Source organism: Furipterus horrens, unplaced genomic scaffold (genome assembly GCF_987537825.1).
Source record: "Furipterus horrens unplaced genomic scaffold, mFurHor1.1.pri manual_scaffold_11, whole genome shotgun sequence".
Taxonomy (NCBI): Eukaryota; Metazoa; Chordata; class Mammalia; order Chiroptera; family Furipteridae; genus Furipterus; species Furipterus horrens.
Genome location: NW_028327181.1, coordinates 32,793,610 through 32,806,907, shown reverse-complemented (window position 1 = coordinate 32,806,907; position 13,298 = coordinate 32,793,610). Strand labels below are relative to the sequence as shown.

The 13,298-nt window shown below is 37.8% G+C and overlaps 1 long non-coding RNA gene across 1 annotated transcript; it reads left to right on the top strand.

Annotated features, from left to right (window-relative positions):
* Positions 1-384: 384 nt before the first annotated feature.
* On the top strand, positions 385-12,950 carry LOC149997361 (uncharacterized). The gene is made up of 3 exons (XR_016514327.1): positions 385-497; positions 1,357-1,535; positions 10,022-12,950. It is a non-coding gene; the product is annotated as an uncharacterized LOC149997361 (long non-coding RNA).
* The last annotated feature ends 348 nt before the right edge of the window (positions 12,951-13,298 follow it).

Sequence of the window (13,298 nt, the reverse complement as noted above, 5' to 3'; positions counted from 1 at the left end):
GCCTCCGGTAACCAGACACGCAGGCTCTCCAGGAGCCTGGGGAGGGAGCCCAGAAGAAAGGGGGCAGTGTGGTCTAGGAAAATGCAACTTGTCGCTGATTTGTGCCTGACGCTTGCTGTCCGTCAGCAGCCTCCCTTACAATCCTTTTTCTCTCCCTTTTTTTCTTGCCTTCTCCTTCTTCACTGAAGCCTAGGGGAGCCAGTAAAGATTAAATGTGCTTTCTCAAAGGCAGCCGCTTCATGCTGCTATGTCGAAAGGGCCATTATTATTTTTATTTTTAATAGTAAAAGAGAAAGGGGGAGAGGTAGACTGGGAGAGAGAGAGAGAGAGAGAGAGAGAGAGAGAGAGAGAGAGAGAGAGAGAGAGAGAGAGAGAGAGGAGACTAGGTGGGATGGTGACGGACTAGCTTTCCTGAGAGGAAACGGAAAAGGGAAGGGAAGGAAAAAGGAGAGACCCTGAACTGAACCGAGGATTGTGCCTGAGAAGACTCTACAGAGGTGAGAAAAAAAAAAGTCTGGAAGACGGGTGGGGGTGGGGATGCTGAATAGACCCCGTGCAGAGGGAAGCAGAGGGAATGTAGCTGTCTTGCTGGTGGGGTTCTATTTTGAAGAGGGGAAAGGATGGGGGAGAGACTGGCGCTTTAACAGTGTTAGTTGCATATGGAAATATATACAAAATATCTAGTATTTTTACTAAGAAGGTGAGGCCCCCTTCAAGTGTCTTCCTTGGGGGGCTGCTTGGTCATTCTCTGACTAGTCAGCCATCAACTTGGCTCAGACTGGAATAAAAGAAAGAAAGAAAAAGGAAGGAAGGAAGAAAAAGGGAAGAAAAAAATGTTAAAAGAGTCACCTCCCAGCCCACTCCCCCTCCTTTCCGTTTCATTTTTGGACGCGTCACCGGAGCCAGCGCCTTCACAGAGAGAAACCCGGCTGCCCGGCGGGGGGAAACCGACTACCAGGTACACGGCCCGCAGCTGTCTGCGAAGATCGAGGGCAATAGGCCTCTGATGCCGCCGAAACCGGGGCCAGGAGCTCCCGAGGCTCGGCGGCGGGAGGGGCGGGAGCTGCGTCCCAGCGCGCCCCCACCCTTGCCACCTCGCGTCCACCGAGTGACAGCGGGCGCTGGCTGCAGAGTCTTGGCCTCGGCTGCAGCCGGGCAGCTGATGCACAGGAGGCCCGTGTGCAGGACTGGCGAAGTGCACGCGAGAGAAAAAGAACATTTTTAAAGCAGCTCTGGGGAGGTTTCTCATTCTTTAGTTAGAAAAATAATGACTGCATATTTTCAAAATCTGATCAGCCCAAGTCCTTCCCTCTGCTCGCACCACAATGGCCCTTTTTTCTCCCTCTCTGGTCAAAGCATAAAGTACAGAGTTACAGTCCCTGGATGCGGTGCGTCGCCGCCGCCCCCGCCCCTCCCCGCCCCGCGCCGCGCTGCGCCCGGGAGCACCTCGCCCAGCGAGCGCCGGGGGCTCGCGTTTCCCTCCGCTCCGCTCGGAACGCGCGATGGGAGCTGCAGCCCCGCTCCACTTGCAGCCGGTGAGTGTGAAACGCTGTTCGTGTTTATACGTTCACAGCCTCCAGATCCTACATCTTGGTCTTCTGCTTCCAACAGCCTGATTTCTGGAAGTTTGTATGTGGCATGCTTTCCCGGGGAAAAAGAGGTGCCTCATTTTCCTTAGTCATTTCTGCTGCTTGTAAATTAAGTCTTCGAAGAGACGCTTGATCCTAGTTACAGACCGAGGTTGTTAAAACATGGCATTTCTGAGTCTCTTCATATGATTTTTCCATTGTAGTAAACAATTTTCCCCAAAGCTGTAAAGAGTTTTCGCTGATGCACTCCCGATTGTATGTTCAGGTATGTATATGCGTCCAGAGATGTTGCGTACGTGTGTATGTGCGTGTGCATTTCCACTACACTGAAGTGTGAACTAAAGGAAGCTTACAGAGAGTAAGGGAGCACCCTGCCACCTGTTTGTTGCCTTTTAATCACGGAGCTAGAACAGAAATGGCCTGTCATTCTTCTGCTTTGTTTTGTCTGAAGAAAGAACAATTTGTTGCGCTCCTCTCAATCCCTGAGACCCTAACTTGTGATGTTTACCGTTTAAATCCACGGGTTAGGCTCTTGGGAGCTGCGAGTGGTGCTTTCACATCCTGGACACTTGGTGCAACTTTTTTCTTTAAAGCATAAGCAAAAGAAAAGAAAGTTTGTCTGAAGTGATTGAGTGCATCGCTGAGGTTTTCTTTGTTAGATGGGATCAGGTGATCAGAAAGTGGCAGCGTCTAGGTTTCTGGTAAAGGAAGCACATATCTGTTACAAGGGCATTCTGGCTGCTGAGTGTCTGTGTAGATGTCAGTGACGCTGGGGCTCGAGGAGCGGGCTTTCTAGGGTCTCTTCTTTGGGAGCAGCATGCAGTACTAGCCGAGCGCAACTAGAACAGCTCAGTACCTGGTGCTTGACCTCAGAAGTTAGCAGCTGAAGTCCCAGCATGCCCCATGCTTCCAACTTTTAAACTCAACAGTTGATCTTAAAATTGTGGCCAATTAATATGGGCATGTGGACATATTATATATTCATTGCCTACACATGTGTAGCATATATGGCTAGATGGTGAATACACAGACATAGATGGGGTGAACCAATAGTTTGGGCTAAAATGTTGATAGGCTAAAAATTTTATTCTTGTTATTCTAGATAAAGGATGGAATTCATACTATTAATAAAGACTAAATTTGTATTTCTTTGAGAGATCTTAAATAAAAGGAAAGAAATAGCCTCCTTACTTGGCATCTACTTTAAACTGTTATATACAATGAATTTAAAAGTAATAAGGATCGGAAACATATTTCCTATATATATGTATAATAGGGAAAAGTAACAGCACACACAAATTAAACTATGCCTATTACTCTTTGTTTAAAAAATGGAAAAATTATCAGGATTTAAATTCAATCCAATGTAGTTATTGATAACACCAAACTGTACAATTAAAACTATCTTCTTTTAAGGTAATGGTTATGATTACCTGGCTTTGTTGTTTTCGGAAAATGGAACATTTTGTAAAGGAATAATTTCAGTGATTTAGGTACATCTCAGAGTTAGAGAAGAGAAACAGCAATTTATGTTTCCTTTGTTGTGAAAAATTCCAATATACAATTTCATTAAAGCAATTTTAATATTCTTAGACCAACATTTGTCTTCTATTTTTGGAAAACACCTAAATCAATCCCGACTTCAAACGTTTTGGTTTTTTTTTTTAATTTAAAGATTTTTATATTGGTTGTAACCTTGTTTTATGCCTATAGTCAAAGGTTAAGGAAACTCCTCTTTCCTAGTTGTTTTCTGTAAGTATTTGTTGCAGTTTTAGTCATTGACTTCAAGTCATAGTCAAGAAACCAAACTATTTTGTAACAGAAAACTGAATTGAGAAGATGAACTGTGGGACAATTGCACGATGCCTTTTGTTGAAACCTTTAGTGTATTTGTAATATTTAAATATTATTCTCCGGCCTTTGATAGTCAGAATGTGTTTCAAAGGAAAGTTATTTGATTTTCAAGTCATTTTTTGGCTTTTATAGGATGGATTAATGATTTCCCTCCATCTTAGCTAATGTGTATGCATAGGTATTTGGAAATGAAAAGCCATCAATTTAACTTATGGATATATATTACGACATGATTCATATCAAATATCTGTAAAATATTTGGTGCTTTTTGAAGTCAAAATATATCTACAATTAATTTTATGAAAATGCACATATGGGTCAATAAAAACTTGTTAGATAAAATTCTATGGTCTTTAATAACAGGATAGTAATTTAATACAAGTGCTAGTTTGTATTCCAAGGCATTCTTTGGTTTTTAACATGTTTTCAAGTGGTTTGCTCATGTTCTGAGGTTGCTATCATACAACTGATCACCCAGGCATTTAGGAGTACATAACGACACACAAGATTTTATATTTCAGCAGAGAACTGCTTCAGTTAAGATAGGTTTCTCAACATCCCTTCTTCCTCACTGAGCCCATCAGTGAAGTTCAGTGAAATGAATAACATAATTGGTGGTTGGTTCAATCACTACCAGTCTAGACTAGCCCAGACGCATCAATTAGAGGGGGCTGTCTTTTAAAGGGAGAGTGCAACCGAAACAAGCAGGGCATTATTGATACCGATCTTTAAAAGTGCAAATCCAGCTTGGCAGATAAAAAAAAATAAGGCGGGGGAATGGGGGGGGGGTGCATTGCAGGAAGAAAAGAAAAAGAAAGAAGTGAACTGGAGCTTTGGGATACAGAAAGACAGGAAGCTGAGAGAAAAGGAGGGGATAATGAGTGAAATGCAATGCAGCACCTCCTTGGAACAGTTACAATTCAGTTCACAGGGCTTACTGGTTCACCATATTTTTAACCAGATTCTCTCCTCCCTTTCTTTTTTTATTCCTTTTTTGCCCATTTCCTAAAAAGTACCAGCTCAAAACCAGTGCAATTTAGTAAGTTCCAGCGAGAATAAAGTCAAGCGATACCAACCAGCCAAAACTCCTTTTGCAACATTTTCCTCCAAAACAAAAACAAAAAAACAAAACAAAAAAAGTTTATTTTTTAGTTTCTAATCCCACCTTTAAAAAAATCAACTGTACTGATGAATTTAAAATACTTATTTTAAATCCAGCAACTAGGAACTAATTTTATGGGGCAAGATACCTTTGGATAAACAGTTCATAATTTTCTATTGAATACAGTAAAATTATGAAGAATGGAACAAAGGCTTTGGTGATTTGTTGGGTTGGGGGGCGGTTGATGGATAAAAGACAGAGGATTTAGAAAGCATTAGGAATGTTTCAAGCCCCAGGGAAAGAAAATGTTTAATTGGTATTAATTAAAACACTGCTAATATATTCTAATAAAATCAAATTTAACATTCGAAACAAATCTGCTTGATATGTCAAAGGGAAAGTATTATCTTCTTTGCGTCTCTGCAATTCAAATGCATTTGCTCATTCAGCAGAATTAATTTTTATCACCAGCCTGTTTAATCGCCTCACAAATTTAGTCAAACATATTCTTTCAAACAAAAAGGCTCAGGTAGGGAATCCATAAGGGTATTGAGGACACTGGTGACTGTATTTAGTACTGGCTTTATATTGTACTATGTGCTTTCCTCTTCCTTTACTGTAACAGAGTGTGGGGAAAACGGGGAGACTGCAGAGAAAATGATGAATGGTTAATTTTTCCTGTCTTTCTCTCCTACCTTCCAGGTTATTTAGGAATTTGAGTTGCCAAGATATAAAAGTGGCATCTATTTACATGGCTGATGTTGGTCTGTTGATTAATATCTAATTTATTTCTAATTTCAGAATCAATTTTATTACAAATTCCTAATGAAAAAGACTCTCAAGCCAGAAACTAATTACGTTTTCTCAATTATTTTCAACTGTCGTCCTCCTAAATGCAAGTGGGGAGGTGAATGTAAAATTTTATTCACCCAGAACTTAATTCTTTGTTTCATTTTTAACTTAAAACTTCTACAGGAATATTCATACTTTTATGAAATGGCAAGTTTTATGCTCTTTATTGTTGACCTCTCACAATGGATAAAATTGTCCCAAAATGACATCATAGGCAAAATGTTTCTCCTCTCATTAGTCTCCCATGACCATGATATCACATGTAAATATGTACCTAACACCAAAAATAAATGGGCCAAATGTATTGAGGACCATATTGTATGTTTCAGAAGTGAGTAATTCTGCACACTCTCAAGGAGATGTGAGCTACTGACTCAACTGCTGATGATCCTGCCTTTTTGCTCCATTGCCTTTTTCAGTTCTTCAGTGTAAAAGAGCAATTGCAGTTCAGTTTCACATGTATTGTTCTATAATCCAGGCAATAAATGCTAATTAGTAATGCTCAAGGATCTAACTACTCAGAGTAATTATCATAATTTACTTCTTCCTTGTTAAAGACATTTCTTGCTGATTAAAAAAAATTAAATTGTTGTTTTACCATTGCCCTGCAGTGGAAACACACTGGAGAGATGTTTAAGGTAGGGTCATAAATGGTTCTGGATTCATTTGAAGTCACCAAGATGTGCCTCTTAGCTTATTCCAAATAAAATTGCAACCTAATTTCTAAAAATAGAATTCGTGTAAATACATAAAGTTTTGCATGTGCACCAGTAATGTACTATTTTATTTTACAAACCCCAAGGCTCCTCCTTCCTGGCCCATCCCCTTTCTAAAATCACTTACTGAGCAGAACAAAGGAAACTGCTAACTGTAGAGGCATCATTGTGAACAGCAACAGCATGATAAAGTATGTGATATGACAACATATTTCATTGCACAGAAGTGCAGCTAATTAAATACTTAAACAGTAACCCTAATTAGCAGACAGATCTTTAAGGAGGAATCAAGAAAATGGATCCAATCAATTTGAATAATATGCTCCATTCTCCAAGATCAGAAATATATATTTGGTTATTTGATGATTGGTTGATTTATACAGAAAGATGAGGACAAAGGCCTATTTCTCAAAATGGAGCTTTGATCTGGTATCCTCTTTAGGTTAAATTAATCGTATATTTTATAAGAATAGAACTCAATGTAGAGTTCTCTCTTTTCAATCAAAAATATAATCTGCCATTCACTTGCATATTTATCTTTTTATCAGTTGATCTAAAAAACTCTAAAAAATTGTAAGCCCCTTAGTTTTTCACATCATTACTGCAAAATATATGGGAAGCCTCTCCTACATTTTAAAATGACGTTCGTGTTGAAGATTGTTTCTTATTGCCTGATGAAATAAGAATACTATTCACAAAAGGAGCATAATTAAAACTATGCTGAATATTATATTTGGTGGAGCTAACCCCCTTGGCTTTATCTATCAAGGTTGTAGTCCTAGGATTGCTCATCCATGGCTCCTTTTAGGGAGAACATTAGAGAAATAATTCTCTTTGGATACTATACAGAAGGAACCACCTGCAAAATGTTGATGCTCTTATTGAAATCTCAAGTGGAATCAGCTTTCAAAAAATTAGATATTGGATGCATCCGATATAATTTGCAATGTGTAATTATACTAATGTGCATATAGTTGTGTGTTGCTTTACATGCTGCCTACTTGAGATTTTTTTTTCCCTTCGGTGTTTCTCATCATTTGGCATGGCTACTAAGTAGAATGTTTTTCAAGTTAACTTTTTAAAAAATTTCCTGTTAATTAATATAAGAATAAAAGGACTCAATATGGTCTGTGTTCTCACACAAAAATGAATGTGTGTAGCCTAGATGATGACAATTAATCATGTCTAAAAGAATTACCATTGTGGATACCTTTGCATTATTTATAAAATATTTGATTATTTAATCTTAATCCTAATTTTAGATAACTCGAAGTTAGGGAGAATATTAGAATAGTAAATATTATTCATAAGAAATTATTTCCTTTATTAAAATAATGAGAAAAATGCCAGGGAAATAGCCTTAGATAGAGATAATTTTAATTTAATCAAATTAATCAAAATCATAGCAATGATAAACAACTTCTAACTTTTCATTTTGCATGGCACATGATGAATAACTGAAACTTTGCCTTAGATTACATATGTACTAACATCAACTTCCCTTTTGGTGTCTCAGTGTGGTAGGTCCTTAGGCTGAAACGCCCTCTCCATAGAACTGACCCCTGAATATCTCAGTTTATGAGGAGAAATCCAGGCAGAGCAACAGCAAGTTGACTGATTAGCCAGGGAATTGGCACTTGCTATGTGCTGAGTAGGTGATAATGCTTTTGATGCAAATTCGGAGAATCATTGCAATCAGATCACAGAGGGGCCCTGGGCAAACCAATGCAAGGGTCTCGTTTATGCTTACATGTTCAGGAGACAAAAAGGGTTCCAAAGGAAGCTCATGTTGAGATAATACAAGATATTACTCATCCCAATTAAATAGGCACAGGCACCAAATGTAGCTGATTTGTTAATCATTTGACTCATATAGTGGTTCACATATTTATATTATTTATTCTTCAAATTTATTTTAAAAATGGGGCCCATATTATAAAAGAGACATTTGTATGGGCTATATCTATGATACACCAAAACAATACATTGTTTACTTTTCATCTGGACTTTCTATTATTAACTTACCCAAAAGAATAACAAAAAAATTGTGTGAAACATCTTTCCTTAACACAGTAGCATTTTAATTTATTCACAAATGAGTCTTAAACACATGTAGCAAAAGATTAGCACCCTACCCTCCTACTCCATGCTCACAAAATAATGAATTCTGCAGTCTGTAAAATGTATATTTTATTTAATTACTCATCTAGGGTCAGTTATTACATGCTTGGTCAGAACAGAAAAATAAAATGCCTATTAACAATATTTAACAGTAAGTTATTTTACAAGTTTTGGGGGAAATGTTTATTATACCTGCCATCTAGGGAGCCAACATATTTAATGTACTCGAAGTGTTTAGGGCAGGAAACAATGATATGCAGTAGCATATCCCTTTTGGTGTACCTAACTCATTATGCATCTTCATTGTGCTAGCTTAATGAAGAGGCTGACAATAAAGGGTTTAGTTCAATTCAAATCCACCTGCAACATGTATTTCATTCATAAAATCTTTTGTATAATAAAAGAAACATTAATACAGCTCTTCCCAAATATCCCTGTCTGTAAAATGAGTGGGTTGGATTAGTTGGTCTCTAAATTCTTTTATAGCTCTAAGAATTTTTGAAGCTATTCTAAAGTAGAGTCTATTTGTACCAACAGTTGTCCTTCAAAGTTATATTTAATTCCACCTCCAGGTACTGTATTTACCAACATGTTGTTGTCTTGATGCTAAAATAGTCAAGTTCGTTTTCAGGAAGGGCAATGAGAGGAAAGAGGAACAGCTGAAGAAAGAAAAATGCTACACAGTTAGAGAAGGAAATTCTTGATATGAGTTCTAAATCCATTTCCTTCAACATTAACATAGAAGACACCCAGACAAGCACCTGCCTTTCTATTTTAAGACTATACTTTTTAGTTCGTATGTATTCATTTAATTTCTTGCTGGTTTGTTTTTTTCCCACTGGGTTGATGTCTTTGAATTTCACGTTTCCTTTTCCACTTCATTTCTCTGAATCATGTTAATATTACCTTCAAAAGACTACCATAGTTATATTAACACACCACATTTCCAAAATTAAATCTTAATATGTTCAAAACTTCCTGAAATTTGCTCCACCCCATTTTCTGAAGCCACTTGAATATACTGTATAACCTTTTTTGAATTGAGCAAGCCTGTTTCCCCTGGCTTATGAGGCTTTGAACTTGCTCACATGATGCTTTCCTCTCTGCACACTCTATCCCTCTGCTCCATTTCAGACACCGTTCTCTTCTTTCTGGCTTTCTCTCTCTCCCTCCTACTTCATTCGTTTTCTTTCTCTTTTCTCCCTCCCTCGCTCCCTCTCTCCCTCCTCCCCTGCCTTCCCTCCTATCTTACTCCGTTCTTTCCTCCCTTTCTTCCTTTTGTTCTTTTATTGGTCACTATGCATCATGCTCTGATACTAGAAACAGAAATATAGGCAATTGACATTAATTTCTAGGAGTTGTAGTGACTTCATTCACTCCTGCATTGCTAAGCACTTATGTATCCACAATTATTTTATTTTGCATTTAGTTTTTAGATATTGGAACATGTCCTCAATGTTATGTGTTCTTTTGTTGTTTTCCTATGTGTCCTATTTTAGTAAGTTGCCTGTTGGATAAAGATGAAGCTTTCCTTATGGAGCATTTTCTCCACGAGTGATTAGTGTGGTGCCCTCACACACACTCAAGCCATGCTGTTGCTCCTCTGATTCTTGAACGGAATGAACAATAAGAAAGAGCTCCATTTTTCTGGTGATGCAGCGTTTCACTTATAGTTAGAAATAACATGGTACTAAAGTATCATTACATTCTTTTGATTAAAGAGTCAATGTGATAACTTTCTATGATATATTCTGAAGTTTTTTTAGTTGTGTTGATGTTCCTTTCAGCTGGTCCTTTAGCCTCCCCCAGGAATGTCTCCCAGGAAAGGGCAGAGACTGAGAGTGAGAGCCTCGCCAGTGGATGCTCCAGCCAGCGCTGAAGTTCATGCACAGCCATCACCTGAAGACCCCTCTCCTGCTCAGATGCAGTTCCAGCCCATAGAACTCTCACAACAATGGCACTTTTTTTCAAGAAACAGAGGAACCTAATAATGTCATCTAGATTTCAATGCACCAAAGACTTCTCCTTCCTCATTTGTATTCCTCTGCTTGCATTTAAATCTAGTGTGGTATTCACTTTAAAAAACTCTTCCTAATATAAATATGCTTATTAGTGCACCAATTTTTAAAATGGAAAATTGCACAAATGTGTTAATGTTTTAAGGAACACAATTAACGCTCTAAGTAGATTAATTTTTAGCCACAGAGTTTGATCTTAAGAGTGACCTCAGGTCTATAAAGTACTCTTGAAATAACAAAGTGGTCAGAGGCAATCTGAGAGAGAAAGTACTTGTAGAAAGTCATAAAGCAGTATAGAAATGCCACATTATGCCACCTGACACCAACCCATCAATCATTCTTCTTAATAGGCAAGCTAAGTTTTGTGAGATACAGTCACTGCCTCAAAAGAGTTTAAATCTAGTCAGAGAGCGGTACATAAACTTATGAAAAGATAAGTAACAAACTGGATCAATAGATGGTAAGACCAAAACAAAAACAAAACAAACGATTTGAACAAGGAACTCAGAGGAAGTCCACATAACCTGGATAAAACTGGTCTGTGTAGGGAAGAAAGTTCCCCTAATGAGGAAATTACAAGCTAAATCTTAAAGGATGTTAAAACGTTAGATAAATGGAAAGAAAGGAGAAAGTAGTCTTTCAGGAAGAGGCATTATTGTGTGAGCAAAGCGATGGAGCAAGTAATCTACTGGGTGAGTTCAGGGAACTCTTAACACACACCAAGTTGTCTTCGCCGCAGACACTGTATATGCCAGTGTGCATATACACAGCCAGCAAAGGCTTCAGCTCACCTGCACATGGCCCGGCCTGCTCTCTCATAGCAGGTGTTGCCTAGACTCGTAATTTCATTTCTTTGCCATTAAAGCAAGTGAGAGAGACTGGTGATAATATGTGAACTGGTAATTTTCCTGTTACCTTAATAATTGTTATTTATTGAAGTCTCACTACATGTTAAAAATTTTATATATTAACTGACTTAAGCCTCACAACAATCCTGCAAAATAGATATTATCTCCATTTTATAGATGAGAAAACTAAGTAATGAGATTAACTTGCCCAACTGCCATATACAGGGATCACATTCAGAATTGCAGTTGCAAAGCTCATGATCTGAGGCAGCGATTTTCAACCAGTATGGCACAATAACTGTCTATTTAGGCTGGGGCACTGACCTCTTTTCCCTTAGATTGTCACATTTTAAAAAATTACAACAGCCAACACAACAATAGTTGTCTGGTATGAGTGAATCAAAATTATACCTATTTTTTGTCAGGATGGAAAAAAAATTTTTTTTTGGTGTGCCATGAAATTTTAGTAATTACTTGATGTGTGTCATGAGATGCAAAAGGTTAAAAATTGCTGATCTAAGGCATTAAGTCACAATATTGCAATCATTGTATCACCACTTCCTGTATTGCTTGATATTTTTTGTGGTAAACAAAGAGCTATTTCATTTAATTATCCCCTCAAATTTCTCAGATTTATGGCTAAATTACACTAGAGTGATAGAATATATTTTTTCCTTATAGAAAATCGAAAATATGAAGGAATAGAGCTTATCAGTATTTTAAGCTTTTTTTTTTCTGACAGGTTTTGATGATATTCATCATTTTAGTCTGAATGAAGTCAAAAATTCTTGAAAAGAAAAAATAGGATGGGTGAGCTTAAGGGTCACCTAATGCAATGACTTCTCCTACAGATGAAATAAATTCATAAAGTTAGAGTAACTTATGGAGATCACAAATTTGAGTGTGGTGGAGATAATTCCAGAAACGAGGTCCTTAAGTTTAATCTCAGAGACTCTTGAACTACTTCACCCTGCTTAACTAAAGTATGAACTTGAATTTGATCAGTCAAAACACTTTATCTGGGTGATCTGGGAGCATTGTACTTAGTAGATTGTTTCAATTTTTCATCTCTTTGGTTTACCATGTTAATGTGAAAAATAACTGGCTATGAACTAAGAGAACTAACATCCTTATATCTAGAAATTGTCATGGCCCATCCCCCCCAAAACACACAATGGCCCAAGTTATTTTGTACAATGTCTTCAATGATATTCTTAAGTTATTTGGAATTCTTAGTTCAACTAAACAAATAAAGTCTCCTGAGTATTTTCTTAACCAATTTTGTGCACAGTATGTATTTATAAGTGCCCTTAATATTTACATATGACTATTTCAATTGTTTTTATATTTTTGAAAATATCAATAGTTATTTGTTGTTTTAACCCTCACTCATCTATGTATCAACTCAAGAATACTTCAGCCACAAAAAGTTAGAACTGAGGAAATCTCACCCTTCTTTACCAGCCCCCTTGCACTTAATTGGTATTTAGTAAGGATTGATAACATGGTCAGCTGGAGAACACAGAGATTCAAAACACACTTTTGTCCTAAAGGAGTCAGTTAAGCTGGGTTTCCTTCAGAACAAACATCTGGACATTTGGACGTACCTGATACTGACTGCTGTCCATTTCCACTTAGACATCTGGCATTGTCAGACTTGGGTCTCCTCACAGTCATGTCATCCAGGTTCAGTGTGATTATTGGCCATATCTCACATAGTTCTGATTAAATGAGTTCATAAATAAACAGTGTTTTTTTTAAAGTACCAAAGCACAAAATGTGACTTTGCTGATACTTTATGAAAGTTTGTTGTATGTCCTCTGAAACCCAATAAAAGCAATATTGCATCAGCTGTGAACTTCCCTTGCTTTCTTGGAAGAGGATGTTCTCATCATTTGTTTGTGTGCACTGGTGTATATGAAAGCTAGCTTGAGAATCCAGGAAAAGCAAATAATCTAATTTCTAAATGACCCCATGTTGCCTTTCGAGAAATGTCACTATCACCTACCCAAGTCAGAAACCAAGGTGTGATCCTTGTCTCTTGTCACCTGTCATGGCCAGTCAATCAGGGAAATCCCTTTGACTTTATTATCTTCCTGCTGTCAAATATGTCTGCTTCTCTCCACCTTCTATGTTACTGTAGTTAAGACAATCCTCACTTCTCATTTGGACTACTGCCTCGTGCCTCCAGCTTCCAG